This window comes from Giraffa tippelskirchi, chromosome 13 (assembly GCF_054371585.1).
Source record: "Giraffa tippelskirchi isolate mGirTip1 chromosome 13, T2T-mGirTip1v1.2.pri, whole genome shotgun sequence".
Classification (NCBI taxonomy): Eukaryota; Metazoa; Chordata; class Mammalia; order Artiodactyla; family Giraffidae; genus Giraffa; species Giraffa tippelskirchi.
Genome location: NC_137287.1, coordinates 77580475 through 77592293, shown reverse-complemented (window position 1 = coordinate 77592293; position 11819 = coordinate 77580475). Strand labels below are relative to the sequence as shown.

General features: G+C 45.6%; 2 long non-coding RNA genes across 2 annotated transcripts in view; one reads left to right on the top strand and one right to left on the bottom strand.

Moving 5' to 3' along the window:
- The first annotated feature begins 588 nt into the window (after positions 1 to 588).
- On the top strand, positions 589 to 3718 carry LOC145531424 (uncharacterized). Its single transcript, XR_014072436.1, has 2 exons — positions 589 to 693; positions 1424 to 3718. It is a non-coding gene; the product is annotated as an uncharacterized LOC145531424 (long non-coding RNA).
- The window catches only part of LOC145531423 (uncharacterized), a 28952-nt gene continuing 19460 nt past the window's right edge, over positions 2328 to 11819 (bottom strand). The window contains exons 3-4 of the long non-coding RNA XR_014072435.1: positions 3042 to 3212; positions 2328 to 2561 (exon numbers count right to left, since the gene is read on the bottom strand). This is a non-coding gene — a long non-coding RNA (uncharacterized LOC145531423). The remainder of the gene's footprint in view (positions 2562 to 3041; positions 3213 to 11819) is intronic.

Below are 11819 nucleotides of genomic sequence, written 5' to 3'. Positions count from 1 at the left end.
ATCGGAACCCGGGCTCTGAATGAAGGGGAGCAGATGTCCCTGTGTTGCTGGGAGGCCCGGGTGGCCTGCTGTTCAGACGGCGATCGTCGGGGCGCTGACCTTCCGGGGCCGCAGTCCGTCTCGGTGCAGATGGCCTGCCCGCCCTTCCCACTTCTCGGCGGGGCCCGCGGCAGCCGGCGGGTCGGGGGCCGGAGGGAGCCGTCTGCGTGGTTGTCGGGGGGTAGGGGGGAGAGGTCGGGGAGGGGGCCCGCGGGGCCCGGGGCGGGAGGGCAGGGCCGGCCGCGCGCACAAAGGAGCCCTGGCAGTGGCCCCTCGGAGGACAATGCAGCCCTGGGGCGCGGGGGGCTGCGCCGCGCTCCAGCTGCCTCTTCACAACGAGGTTTGCAAACGTGCCCACTTGATTCTAAATCCTCTTAGGCGCTCGCGGTGTGAACCGGGAAGGGGGTGGCCCTCCAAGCCTTTGCAATCCCAGGCCTGGAGCCTGGCGCTCGGCGAGCGGTTTGCACCACGCATGCAAATCGAGTTGGCGTCTTGGAGACGTGGGCAGAGTCTGTTGGCTTACCAGCAAACGCCCCGATCCGGCCCTTCAGTGCCACGCGGGGTCTCGAAAAATGTGCAGGGTGTTTCCCCTGGAAAGACTTCCTGTTAAGTGTTCAGAAAAGCCAGCTGAGCTGCGCGTCATTAGTCACCCAGGTATTTACACTGTTTTTCCTATTTCCTTTCTCTCTTGGCCTCTGTGGTCAGTGGTATAAAATTCCTAGGAACTCCCACCTAAACACCAGCTTCCTGTTTATGCTCTCAGTGGCTTTAATGTCTAGCTGTTGAAAGCAGTTGACCAAGGCTCTATGAAACGACTAGCGGAGGTTTGCAGGTGAACAGAGAGAGGAGGAAAAAAACCAAATGGGTAGGTCAAAGGTTCGGGTTCATTTTTAATCACGTATGTCAGAATCACAGGGCGAAAAGGTAAAAGTGAAGTGTAATTTGATGCCCAAGATCATGGTTCAGTTTCATTTGGTCCCTGTGTCTACAGGAACCTGTAAAATATGATGGAACCTGTAAAATATGATACCTAAACTAGGAACGTTTTCCTTTCTAGCGGGTTAAAAGCTTTCCGCCCCCCCCCCCCAATGTGGCATGACACTTTTGTTATGAAAGGTTAAAATTCTCACATGAGCGCAGTCTGTGAGCTCCTGTATGTGCCTTGCAGCTCCTAGGGCTGCTTCCTTAAGTACCTGCAGCAAAATGTTGTATTTCTGTAGCTACCTGAACTGCAGCCTCCCTGACCTGAAAAGAACCTGAAAGGGTGCTTACTCAGCTCTGACTCCCAGGGAGTGAAGAACTACTCCTTGATAGGATCCCTCTGGAATTCCTTACATCAGAAGACAGTGTCTTTCCTTGACAATCTGATTTTTTTTTTTTAAAGGTTTTCTATCCATAAAACTGGAATCTGTAGCATCTTTCTTTGACAATCTGATTTTCTAAAAAGTTTTCTATCCATGAAACTGGAATCTGCCTCCACTTATGGAACCATGGAGAATTAATCAAATTTCCCTTTCACATGATATTTACACTTCAGATGCTTGGAGACACTCCCTACACCCTCACCCGCAGTCTTCTCCCAGCTAAACACCTGCAGATCTTTCACCAGTCTGTCCCGTGGGTCTGATTCCTGCACCATCCGAGTTATGTAGAGATGCTTCAGTTCGCCTGAGTTCCTCTGAAACTGAAGATAGTGTTTCAATCATGCAGAAATTCAGCCTAGGAGGCAGCACTGGAGAAATATGGCTTAAAACCAACAGGGAAAACAGTCCAACCATGGCCAAGTTATTCAGACAAAAATAAATTCTAGTTTTCCATTTTAGTCTTTTTCTACGCTGAGGCTAGTCATGCCCAGCTCAGTTATGAAGCCCAGGAAAGAAGGAAAAAAAGCCTTATGGCAGGCTTGCACTGAGCCTTTCATATTCTTGCATTTTATCCTCACAAAACCCTCTGAGTGGATACTCTTGTTATTCCTCTTTTACTGGCTCCAAGGTCAATGAATCCACGCAAGGTCACACTGCTAGCAGGGAGCAGAGAGAGGTCTCTAACCTGTGAATTGCACTGCCATTGCTTGAAGCTGCTGCCCTGGAGTCCATCCTGAAAACCGAGGTCCTGGATTGGATATGTTTTTCTGCGTGTTCTATGACATACAGCTTCAATTCAAGGCCAGTTCGCATACATCCTATTTATACAGCTACAAAAACTTTTGAAATGCAAGTTAAAAACTTTATGGGGGAAGAGTTCTTTCTGGAAGCAAATGAAACAGAAATTCCAAGTGAGAGCCAAAAGTCATCCCAAACATGGTTTTATTCCAATGGCATTACTTAACGGTAAAGTGTTATATTACCCTTGAATTTCCTGCCTCGGCTCAGGGTAGGCCAGGCCCTGGATGCTTTTTTGCGTTTATCACAGCAAAGCCATCGCCCCTTACGCAGGCTCTCCAACGTGTCCGTTACTCAAGAAAAAAGGGAAGAATGTTTCCCATGCACGCGCTGTAATTTTTTTTTTTCGTGTTGCTCGGTCTGCCAGAACAAAAGTAAAACCACAGAAAGGAGATTTAGATCAGCCTCTTCATCTGCCGGCTGTTATGTTACAGTTTTAGGAGGGGTTGGACATCAAACACTTGAAACTGTCATCCATGCATTCCTTCTTGGAATAAAGCAGCATTGGCGTGGACCCCTGCTACATTATTTTCTACCCCCAAATGTTGGAAACTCTTGCCCTCCAGGAAAACACAGCAGAAAACCCTGAATTAAGGGAGTTAGTTCTGAGAAAGTCTCTTGCGGTCTGTAATAAACTGGCACGTAATGACATCTGGCCAGATGGATTCTCCACCTTCACAGAGATGTTGCTTGGATGTTTAGTTTTTCTAATTTGTTGATTCTTATAAATAGCGCTTGTGAGAACTTCTTTCTTACTGCCCCCCCAAAGCATCCCTGCAAATCACTACCACGTATGATTAAATCTGTTTATTTTCTTTTTTTATGCATTTATTTATTTACCTGGCTGCATCAGGTCTTAGTTGTGGCATTCTGGATCTTTCATTGTGGCACACAGACTCTCTTGTTGTAGCATATAGGCTCCAGAGGGCTCAATAGTTGTCTCGAGTGGGCTTAGTTGTTCTGCGGCATGTGGGGTCTTAATTCCTGGACCAGGAATCAAACCGGTGTCCCCTGTATTACAAGGCAGATCCTTAACTGCTGCAATACCAGGGAAGTCCCTATTTATTTTCTTCAAACTTAATGACAACTTAATGCTCTATTCTTTATACACTTGTTCATGGTCTACCTTCTCTTGATCATGACTTGTGCATAAGTCAGGTAACCTGGTCTATCTCATTTATTACCTAGCATACCTTGAGTAGGTCCTCAAGAAATGTTTTTTGAATGACTACATCTTTTGTACATATGTATGTAGCTCTTAATGCAATTTTCTTGTTAAGATTAATTCTTTGAGTGGTCAAATTGCTAGAGACAGAAAGAACACAGTTGTTTAATAGGTGAAGGGTGTCAATACGGGAAGAGAAAAAAGTTCTGCAGGTGGATGATGGTGATGGTGGCCCAACAATGTGAATATACTTAATACTTCTGAACTGTACATTTTAAAGTGGTTACAATGGTAAATTTTATAATATATGTCTTTTACCACAGTAAAAATAAATGAATACTTTGACTTGCAATTCTTGGGCTAAGAGTAAGTATGTATATTTCAAATTTGGGTGTATATTACTAAACTTTCCTCCAGAAGTTATGCCATTTTTTATGCCAACTACCAGTGCATGCGAAAACCCATTCTCTAGCATGCTAGCAACATTCTCTCAGTCTCTTTATTCTTTGTATTTGATAGGTAAACACATACACACAAATAACCCTATAGTTACTTGTGTAACTATGCTTATTATTAAGGGTTGAGTATATTTTCATGTTTGATATTTCTTCTTTGTTTAAAAGCTTATGTGTTCTCTACGTCTGCCCTGCAAATAGGTTCATGGACACAGAGGGGGAAGGAGAGGGTGGGATGAATTGAGACTAGCATTGACATATATACACTACCATGTGTAAAATAGCTAGTGGGAAGCTGCTGTATAGCACAGGGAGCTCAGCTTGGTGCTCTGTGATTGCCTAGAGGCGTGGGACTGGGATGGGTGGGAGGGGATATATGTATAAGTATAGCTGACTCACTTTGTTGTATAGCAGAAACTAACACAACGTTGTAAAGCAATTATACTCCAATTTAAAGTAAATAAGTAAATAAAATATACCCTTTTGTACCTTAAAAAAAGCTATGTATTTCCTTTCCCATTTTTATTGGGCTATTTGTTTCCTTTTATTGATTTGTAGGAGCTCTGTGTACAGTAAATATATTAACTCTCAGTCTGTTATACAGTTTGCAAATATTTTTCCCAGTTCATTATTTCTCTCTGTTACTGGTAATTTTCTGCTAAATGAGATTTAAAATTATGTGCTGTATCAATATAATCTTGGGATGGAAAAGTCCCTTCCTCATTCCAAGATTATAAAAATAGTCATAGCTTTTATCCAGTACATTCATGGCTTTGTACTTTTATACTTAAATTTTTGATGCATCTGTATGTTGATGGTAAAGACTAAGGTAAAGATTCAGTTCAGTTTTCCCTTATCTAATCATTTATTCTATCATCATTTATATAATCCATGTTTCCACTGAGTAATTTGAAATGACATCTTTTTGTTGCAATAAGTACCATATTCCAAGGTCCATTTCATTGCTCTATGTATCCCGGCACCTAGATGTACTGTTTTATTTACAACATTACCGATATATTTAGATGGTTCCTATTGCCATAAATCCTGTACTAATGATGAGCATTTAAGAATTAACCAATTATTGGAAAGATTTTATTTTTAAAAAATACTTATTTACTTATTTGGTGGTGTCAGGTCTTAGTTGTGGCATGCAGAATCTTTATTTCATCATGCAGGACCTCTTGTTACAGACTCCCTAGTTGTGGTGTGTCGGCTTCAGTAGTTGCAGAACTCAGGCTCTCTAGCTGTCACTCCTGGGCTCTGGAATGCCTGGGCTCAATAGTTGCAGTGGATTCTTAACCACTGGACCACCAGGGAATTCCCAGAAAGAGTTTACATTATGTATAATTGGAAAGGTATAGCCAGAGAGAAAATTTCGTCTCCTGGGAGTCAGCAGAAAATGCCTAGAAGGACCAGTGATGGAAGGAGAGGGCTTGGCTGGGATGACTGGTGCAGTGTCAGGCCTGCCTTATATCTAAATCACCTTCCCCAGAGGGATTAATTCAGCTTTCAGTGGTGGACAGAAAGCTGGTGGGCTTTGCCCTCTTGGTATTGAGTTCTGTCTCTGCTACTTCCTAGGTTTACGGTCTTGGATAAGTCACTGAAGCAATCAATCTGCTTATCTCAAGGCAAAGAACAGCTACCAACATGATCGCTGTAAAGGTTAAACAGTACATTTCATTGCACTCTGCAAATAAGATCTAAATATTTATCATCATCATTATTATTATTACTACAACTGCTATAGGGGCAGATGGTTTCCCTCCCATGTCTTCATGCTTCTGCCTGTTCACCTGCGTCCTGGCTGGGCCACTTCCTTGTGGGACATCCTTCTTCTCCAAGGAAGAGATGCTTGAAGGATGGCGACATTCAGAGGCTGCCATCATCTGAGGGCATGGCCCCAGGCAGCAGCCCCTCTGATCACCTCATCCAGGACTCAGCTGCCTTCACATGCCCACATTCTTCGTACAGACATTCTTAATTTGCTAATTCTATCGTTTACATATTTTTGTGAGGGAGGAGGTCTTTGTGTTGTGTGGCCTTTGATCTAAACCAGGGGATCCCAACCTCTGAGATCTAATGCCTGATGATCTGAGATGGAGCTGATGTAATAATGACAGAAATAAAATGCACATAATAATATAAATGTGGGCTTTCCAGTGGCTCAGTGGTAAAGAATTCACCTGCTAATGCAAGGAGACGCAGGTTTGATCCCTGGGTTGGGAAGATCCCCAGGAAGAGGAAATGGCAACCCATTCCAGTGTTCTTGTCTGAAAAACTCCATGGACAGAGGAGCCCGGTGGGCTACAGTTCATGGGGTCGCAAAGTACTGGACACAATTAAGCTACTGAGCACACGCACACACAATAAATGTAATGAGCTTGAGTCATCTCGAAACCACCACCCCTTCCCTCCATCCGTGGAAGAACTGTCTTCCACGAAACTGGTCCCTGGTGCCAAGAAGGTTGGGGATCACTGGTTGAGACCACTGGTTCTGACCCAGCTCAACTAGTGAGCGAGCGCTGTGTTGGGGGCACCAGGAGATAACAGTGTGCTTTGGTTGTCCTTGTTCCTTGGTGATAACACATACACGATCAAACCTCATGGGAGGGGGACTGACTGACAGAGACCTGGGACATTGCTGGTTCTCTCTAGATAATACCATCCCAGCCATCAAATCCTCCCTGCTCTGACCTCTAAGCTCTGACGATTACCTGTCCCTGACCTGGGTCAGTTACTCCCACCAGGAGGAGACTCTGCACATGGTCTGAGAGTTCATTAGATACCAGTTACTTCTCTTACTATGGGCTCTGCCCCTGCAGCAGGCATTCAAGTGGAATCCTGTGAAGTGGGTACCACTGTGCCCGGGTCTCCATCACCACATGCTTGGTCTAGGCTGATTCCTGCCTTCCATCTCCAGCCCCTCTGGGACCCTGGCCTGGGACCTGGCTCTCTATTGACCATCTACTCCCTGGATCCAGACCCCTCTTCACCCCAGTCCCTGCCTTTTCTTCTCCAGTTTGCCTGTGCTGTTTGCATTCTGTCTTGTTTTCTCTGGGTGGTGTTTCACCTAGCATCTTGCCAGCATGGCTAAAAGAAAACTTAGTGAGTGTTCAAGACACCCAGGACCCAAGCAGAACACAAGAGCTGCTGGCCAGCAGGGGGTTCAGTGAAGGTCAGGTACGAGGTGAACTGTGGACGTGGCCGACCCCGGAGCCTGCTGTCATTAGAGGAAGGCTGGGGCATCGCAGCCTTCCACTGTGTTCCTGCCCTGCCTGTGCCACTTGCTGGGAATCAGAGGAAGGCAAGACAGATGTGATCCTCAGCCTCTGGGACCTCAATCCAATGGCGGGGGGGCGGGGGGGGGCAGGGGGGACAGACAGACATCACAAACCAAGTGAATGAAACAGCCCAGTGTGGAGAGCGCTGTCCAGGCATGGCCGGGTGCTGAGATGGAGGCGAGGCAGCCGGCCTGGAGGCCCACTTAGACCTGATGCTGGGGAAGCCCTCTCTGAATGCCTTAACTGTACTTTCAACATGAACTCACACCACATCCCATACAGATTTAGAAAGACTTCCACCGGCTTCTCTTACGTTTTTGCCAGTTTGCTAGTCACAAAATTTAAAAAAACTAAAAAACACAATCACCAGGTAGTGAGCAGAGAAACCTGTAAAAGTGAGCATCCCTGGCCCCAGGCACACCCCCATCTTTGTTGCCCTTTGACACCTTTTACTTGATTGCACTGAAGCCTGGATTAATTTTTCCTGGCCCAAGGCCCATGCTAATTTGCATGGCTATTCTATATACGGGTCAGGTCCAGGAAGACAGCAGGCCAGCCTGAATTCAAAAACAGAGTCACATCCATCAAGTAGCCACGAGCTCAATATACTCGCTGAGAAGAATGGAGGGTAATGAGAAATCCTACTGCGGCCTGAAAGCGTGACTCACCAGGGCTGCTCTGTGGTCAAGCTGATGGGTAAAGCACTCCATCATCCTTATGTTCCCCTTGTCAAACACTTGTGGGCTTCCATTTTGGGCTTTAGACATGTAATTATGGTTCCCATTGTTTCCAAAGCCAGAATGAAGCCTCAGATGATATAATTAATTGTGAGTTAGGTGGAGAACTTTCTTTCGTTGTATGCTCTCTTCTGCGATGTTCATACAAATCCTTGTTTTGCCCAATAATACCATATACTGCCAAACCGCACTAGTCGATAAAGTACATTTTAATGCTATCACATTTAGCTGTTGTTCTGAGTGGGTAACTGGAAGACTTAATGTACAACTGGGGCTAAAATCTATTGTGGGAAACTCCAGTCTTTCCCTGTGTTTGTTGGCATCATCAATAATTCTTATGGTCACTGGGAGTGTTTGTTCATTTTTTTTCACACATTCATTCATTCAGTCAGTCAACAAATATCATTTTAGGTCTTGATGTGAGAGGAATTGTACTAAGTATGAAGACATGTGGTCTCTAACCAAAACTAGAGCTACCATGCATGCTCAGTCACTTAATCGTGTCTGACTCTTTGTGACCCCATGGCCTGTAGCCCGCCAGGCTCCTCTGTCCATGGAATTCTCCAGGCAAGAATATTGGAGTGGGGTCAGGCCTCCTCCTCCAGGGGATCTTCCTCACCCAGGGACCGAACCCGAGTCCTCCTGCAGCTCCTGTATTGTCAGGCAGATTTATTGTCAGGCAGATTCTTTACCACTGAGCTACCTGGGAAATCCAGAGCAGCCATATGATCCAGAAATCCCACTCCAGGGCACATATATCCAGACAAAGCTATAATTCAAAGATACATGTACCACTAGGTTCACAGCAGCACTGTTCACAATAGGTAAGACGTGGAAACAAGCTTCACTGACAGATGAATGGATAACTAAGATGTGGTACATATATACAATGGAATATTACTCAGCTGTAAAAAGAACGAAATAACACCATTTGCAGAACATACATGGGCCTAGAGATTATCATACTGGGTGAAGAAAGTCAGACAGAGAAAGACAAATATCATGACATCACTTATATGTGGGCTCTAAAATATGACACAATGAACTTACCTATGAAATAGAAACAGACTCACAAACAGAAAGACTCACAAGGGAACAGACTTGTGGTAGCTAAGGGGGAACAGGAGCAGGGGAGGGACAGACTGGGAGTTTGGAATTAGCAGGTGCAAACTATTATACATAGAACAGATAAACAACAAAGTCCTACTGTGTAGGACAGGGAGCTATAGTCAACATCCTACAATAAACCATCATGAAAAAGAACATGAAAAAGAATATATATATATATATATATATATATATATATATAAAACTGAATCACTTTGCTATACAGCAGAAATTAACACAACATTGTAAATCAACTCTACTTCAATAAAACCTCACAAAGCCAGGGTCTCTGACCTCAAAACTGCTGGGCTGAGAAGGTGCCCACCTTGGGGCTGGTGCTGTATCTAAGTCACCTGGGCAGGCTTCTAAAGTCACACATGCCTGCCCGCCTCACCCCAGTCTCATCCAAGATTCTAGCTTTCCAGGTTCAGTGGGAGGCCCTGACATGTGGATTTTGAAACAAACAAACAAACAAACAAAACTCCTATGATAGTTCTGATTACACCCTTGGGTGGTGGACCATGGGTCTAGTGATCTTAACAGAAGTCTGTAGAACTCAGTGCCTCCTTGTGGGGGAGTGGAGCCGTGAGTCCCTCTTGACCCACGCCAGCAGGAGCTGCCCTGGGCCAGCAGTGACACGGGCTCCTGAGCTCCCGTCCCCAGGCATTGGGTCAGGCCTGTGCTGGACACCTGTTCTCATGCTGTCTCTGGCCAGGGCATCTCTGCTGCAGTTTGTCCCAGGCTCAGGGGCCCTCGTACTGAAATTACCTGGTCCCTGGACCTCTTCCCTTGCTCAGAAATCAGGGGTCCTGGTGCTGGCTCTGCAGTTACACCTGGTGACTGTCAGCTCCCCCCTCCCCACCCCACTCCCGCCCCATCCAAGAGTTAGTATGACAAGCTCCGATGTAAATACCGCAGGGTCACTGCTGGAATGTCATTTTTGGGTTGAATGGCGATGATTTATCTCATGTCAGCTTGTGAATTCTAGCTCGTTTTTCATTTCTAAGTGTCACGTCTGATTATTTTGGATATGACATTCTGCCTGAATATGGGTGATAATGATGGTGGCGCTAGTGGTAAAGTGCCTGTTAATGCAGGAGATCTAAGAGATGTGGGTTCGATCCCGGGGTGGGGAAGATCTCCTGGAGGAGGGCATGGCAACCCACTCCAGTATTTCTTGCCTGGAGAATCCCATGGATAGAGGAGCCTGGCAGGCTATTGTCCATTGGGTTGCAACGGGTTGGACATGATTGAAGTGACTTAGCACACACGGTGACAAGTCAGAGATGGTATATTCAATGTTTCACAATTCTTATTTATTTATTTGGCTGTTTTGGGTCTTAGTTGCATTATATGGGATCTTTTTTTGTGGTGTGCAGGCTCAGTTGCTCCAAGGCCTGTGGTATCTTAATTCCTGGACCAGGGATTGAACGGGCATCCCCTGCATTGGCAGGCAGATTCTTAACCACTGGACCACCAGGAAAGTCCCTACAATGATGTTTTGAGTTTACCCATATAACAGTTGGCCCAACCAACCTGGATCTAGGTGCCATCAGTTCAGTTCAGTCGCTCAGTCATGTCCAACTCTTTGCGATACCATGAACTGCAGCACCCCAGGCCTCCCTGTCCATCACCAACACCCTGAGTCCACCCAAACCCATGTCCATCGAGTCGATGACGCCATCCAGCCCTCTCATCCTCTGTCATCCCCTTCTCCTGCCCTCAATCTTTCCCAGCATCAGGGTCTTTCCCAATGAGTCAGCTCTTCGCATCAGGTGGCCAAAGTATTGGAGTTTCAGCTTCAACATCAGTCCTTCCAATGAACACCCAGGACTGATCTCCTTTAGGATGGACTGGTTGGATCTCCTTGCAGTCCAAGGGACTCTCAAGAGTCTTCTCCAACACCACAGTTCAAAAGCATCAATTCTTCGGCGCTCAGCTTTCTTTATAGTCCAACTCTCACATCCATACATGACCACTGGAAAAACCATAGCCTTGACTAGATGGACCTTTGTTGGCAAAGTAATGTCTCTGCTTTTTAATATGCTATCTAGATTGGTCATAACTTTCCTTCCAAGGAGTAAGCGTCTTTTAATTTCATGGCTACAGTCACCATCTGCAGTGATTTTGGAGCCCAGAAAAATAAAGTCAGCCACTGTTTCCACTGTTTCCCCATCTATTTGCCATGAAGTGATGGGACCAGATGCCATGATCTTAGTTTTCTGAATGTTGAGCTTTAAGCCAACTTTTTCACTCTCCACTTTCACTTTCATCAAGAGGCTCTTTAGTTCTTCTTTACTTTCTGCCATAAGGATGGTGTCATTTGCATATCTGAGGTTATCGATATTTCTCCTGGCAATCTTGATTCCAGCTTGTGCTTCCTCCAGCCCAACGTTTCTCATTATGTACTCTGCATATAAGTTAAATAAGCAGAGTGACAATATACAGCCTTGACGTGGTTTCCTAAATGAATGAAAGTGAAAGTGAAGTCTCTCAGTCATGTCCGACTCTTTGTGACCCCATGGACTGTAGCCCACCAGCCTCCTCCATCCATGGGATTCTCCAGGCAAGAATACTGGAGTGGGTTGCCATTTCCTTCTCCAGGGGATTTTCCTGACACAGGGATCAAACTGGGGTGTCCTGCACTGCAGGTGGACTCTTTACCGTCTGAGCCACCAGGGGTTCCTGGTTTTCCTAAATGGATGAATGGAGTCAATTCAGAAAGTCTTATTTAAACTAATCACCTGGATAAGTACAAATAAAACCAGAGTTAGCTGGTGTATGTTTTCGAACTGTGGCAATTTGCTGGTTCTTGACCTTCAGTCACCAGGTCCTTTTGTAGCACGTCATCTGTCGGTTCATTTGCTCGG